This window comes from Nanorana parkeri, unplaced genomic scaffold, assembly GCF_000935625.1.
Source record: "Nanorana parkeri isolate BGI_ZX_2015 unplaced genomic scaffold, ASM93562v1 scaffold588, whole genome shotgun sequence".
In the NCBI taxonomy this organism is placed as follows: Eukaryota; Metazoa; Chordata; class Amphibia; order Anura; family Dicroglossidae; genus Nanorana; species Nanorana parkeri.
In genome coordinates, this window is record NW_017306856.1 from 505,465 (window position 1) to 508,851 (window position 3,387).

The 3,387-nt window shown below is 45.9% G+C and overlaps 1 protein-coding gene across 1 annotated transcript in view; it reads right to left on the reverse strand.

Annotated features, from left to right (window-relative positions):
- Positions 1–3,387, reverse strand: part of LOC108791983 (alanine aminotransferase 2) — a 26,929-nt gene that overhangs the window by 23,244 nt on the left and 298 nt on the right. The window lies entirely within an intron of this gene.

The window sequence follows — 3,387 nt, forward strand, 5'->3', positions numbered from 1 at the left end:
CCAGCCCGGGGGCAGGGGCGAGGGGGGGGGAGACGAGTTGGGTTTGCGGCAATGAGGGCATTTTATGGTCTCATTCTAAAGAACTCCGGCCTTCCCCTCAGTCTTGCACAGTTCTACTGGCTCCTCTCCTGGACTGAAACTAAAACGTAAGCAATCTAATCTTCAGCTTTAAGTGTATGTAAACCCCAAAATCTATACTGGGTCCATTTGTTACCCAGCACTGTCCTCGGAGACTCTACATTGTCAGGAGACAGAAGAGTGTGCGATGCAGCCAGAGCCTGTCCGGGCAGATTCCTATGCTGCTGCCTGCAGCAAGAAAGAAAAGCCAAAATCACTGCTTGCCTCACCTACGCTTGCTTTGACATGTTTGCTTTATCCAGAGACTGAACGCAGTGGAGCCGACCGCAGATTAGCACAATGTTTGGTTTGATGATCACATGACAACGCAGGACAGCGAACATCTGGAGGATGAACATCAATGGAGATCAGATCAGAGACCCCCCTCCAGACTCCAGGTGTCAGTTCCTGTAATCCTAACCTAGACTCAATTCCTTTAGTAGGAACAGGGTGTCAATCCCTACAATCCTAATGGGGATTCAGTCCCTACAGTCCTGAGTCTCAGTCCCCGCAATCCTAACAGGGTCCCAGCCCGTGTAGTTCTAATGGTTCTTGGTTCCTGCAGTCCTAAAAGGATCTCAGTCCCTGTACACCTAACCGGGTCTCAGCACCCGTAACCATAACGGGGTTCTAGTCCCAGCACTCCTGAGTCTAAGTCGCTGTAGTCCTAAATGGGTCTCAACCCCTGCAGTCATAACCAGGTCTTAGCAGCCATGAGCCTGTAGACAGGTCCTCTTTGCAGACAATGGGGTTACACACCGTAGGTAATATTCCAATAATGAAGAATAATTATCTGCAGACAACAGTTCATAGAAATCTCATTATCAGCCGGAACCGAGCGCAGAATACACAACCACCAGATGGCAATTAGTGTCAGAGGAACGTCGCTGGATGATGGCGGGAGATCATCGCTCCTCCATCCTGGTTACTGACATCATCGCTAGACGCACACATCACTCCCTATCTGTAGAGTCAATGTGCGCAAACAGCCACCGCGAATCAATGCGCCCAATCTACGATCAATGTACATTGCTTCATATGGCTCAAATATTATTATATTATACACAGCATACAATGTAACCATCCAGCAACAGATCTCATCACTATAATAAACTACGTTCGAGAAAAAGAGATCTGTCCAGCAGAATTGGACCAGAGGATGGCAAAATATTCTTCCCCCCACCCCACCCGGGGCAACTGTGGGCAATCTGACGGAAAGAAAAATTCACTCGAAAGGCATCTACATTCCTTGTCTGCAAAAACATTCCTGTACTGTCTTATAGTACTTATAACTGCATGCCAAGACTTGTATCAAAATCACCCAAAATGAGGAGGAAGGAGGTCCTGATTCCTCTATATAGATCTTTATTATCACTAGAGGGGTCCCCAGCAGGAGGAAGGAGGTCCTGATCCCCCTATATAGATCTTTATTATCACTAGAGGGGTCCCCAGCAGGAGGAAGGAGGTCCTGATCCCTCTATAGAGATCTTTATTATCACTAGAGGGATCCCCAGCAGGAGGAAGGAGGTCCTGATTCCTCTATATAGATCTTTATTATCACTAGAGGGATCCCCAGCAGGAGGAAGGAGGTCCTGATCCCTCTATATAGATCTTTATTATCACTAGAGGGATCCCCAGCAGGAGGAAGGAGGTCCTGATCCCTCTATATAGATCTTTATTATCACTAGAGGGATCCCCAGCAGGAGGAAGGAGGTCCTGATCCCTCTATATAGATCTTTATTATCACTAGAGGGGTCCCCAGCAGGAGGAAGGAGGTCCTGATCCCTCTATATAGATCTTTATTATCACTAGAGGGATCTCCAGCAGGAGGAAGGAGGTCCTGATTCCTCTATATAGATCTTTATTATCACTAGAGGGGTCCCCAGCAGGAGGAAGGAGGTACTGATTCCTCCTATATAGATCTTTATTATCACTAGAGGGATCCCCAGCAGGAGGAAGGAGGTCCTGATTCCTCTATATAGATCTTTATTATCACTAGAGGGATCACCAGCAGGAGGAAGGAGGTCCTGATCCCTCTATATAGATCTTTATTATTATTATTAGAGGGTCCCCAGCAGGGGGAAGGAGGTCCTGATTTCTCTATATAGATCTTTATTATCACTAGAGGGGTCCCCTGCAGGAGGAAGGAGGTCCTGATTCCGCTATATAGATCTTTATCACCAGAGGGATCTCCAGCAGGAGGAAGGAGGTCCTGATTCCTCTATATAGACCTTTAGTTAGATGGGCAACAAAAATGGTGGAAGGTCTGAGAGATAAAATCATATCAGGAGAGACTACAATAACTTAATATGTCCAGTATGGAGCAAAAAGAAGGGAAAAGATGGTAATGACTGAAACTAGGGCTGCAGCTAACGATTATTTTCATAGTCGATTGGTTGAAAAAATAAAATCGGGCAACTAATCGATTGGTTGCATTAAAAAAATCTCTCTCTCTCTCTCTTGCTCCCCAACCAACTAACCAATAATGAGAATAGTTGCCAACTATTCTCATAATCGATTATTATCAATTTGTTGTTGCAGCCCTAACTGAAACCTTTGAAGGGTGTGAAGAAAGTTTAGAATTTTAAATATGAAGCTGAAGATCAAGAACACGGGGAAACAACCTCAAACTAGCAGGAGGCATGTTCAAAACTAACCTTAGAAAGTATGATTTTACTGAAAGAGTAGTTGTTTCTCGGAGCAGACTTCCAGCAGAGGTGAGGAGTCAGTCAACAGTTAGTGAATGCTTGGGACAAACTCAGAATGGGCAGACTGGGTGACCACTCGCTCCTTCCCTGTCTTCACTCCTCTAGGTTTCTAAATGCATTTGGTTTCATTCTGTAGATTCGTGTTCTAGTATTACAACATACGGTGGGGCATTTTACACCTTTACTGCTCTTACAGTGAAGACTCCCTTCCTATTCTCTTTTCTTCCATAGACAGCAGAGTCCCTCGACCTTTCTACAGAAGAATCTTAGCTGATTATTGCAGTTTTTACGGCTTTATGACTGACAGAAGACGCCTCCGAGCACCTTCACACCTCTCGATACCCGTGTGTGTCACTACGTGTCCCTCCTGCACCTTGTGCGCGGTGTTTGTGGTTGACCATGACGTGCGAACCGTCTACTATCACCTGTGTGTGCGTTAACCCTTCACTCTCCACCTGTGTGTGTTAACCCTTCACTCTCCCCCCATGTGCCTATACATTGCAGAGCGTAGAAGCCTCCTTTGTTTTATACAATGTAAACATACAATGTGGACACGGGGGGG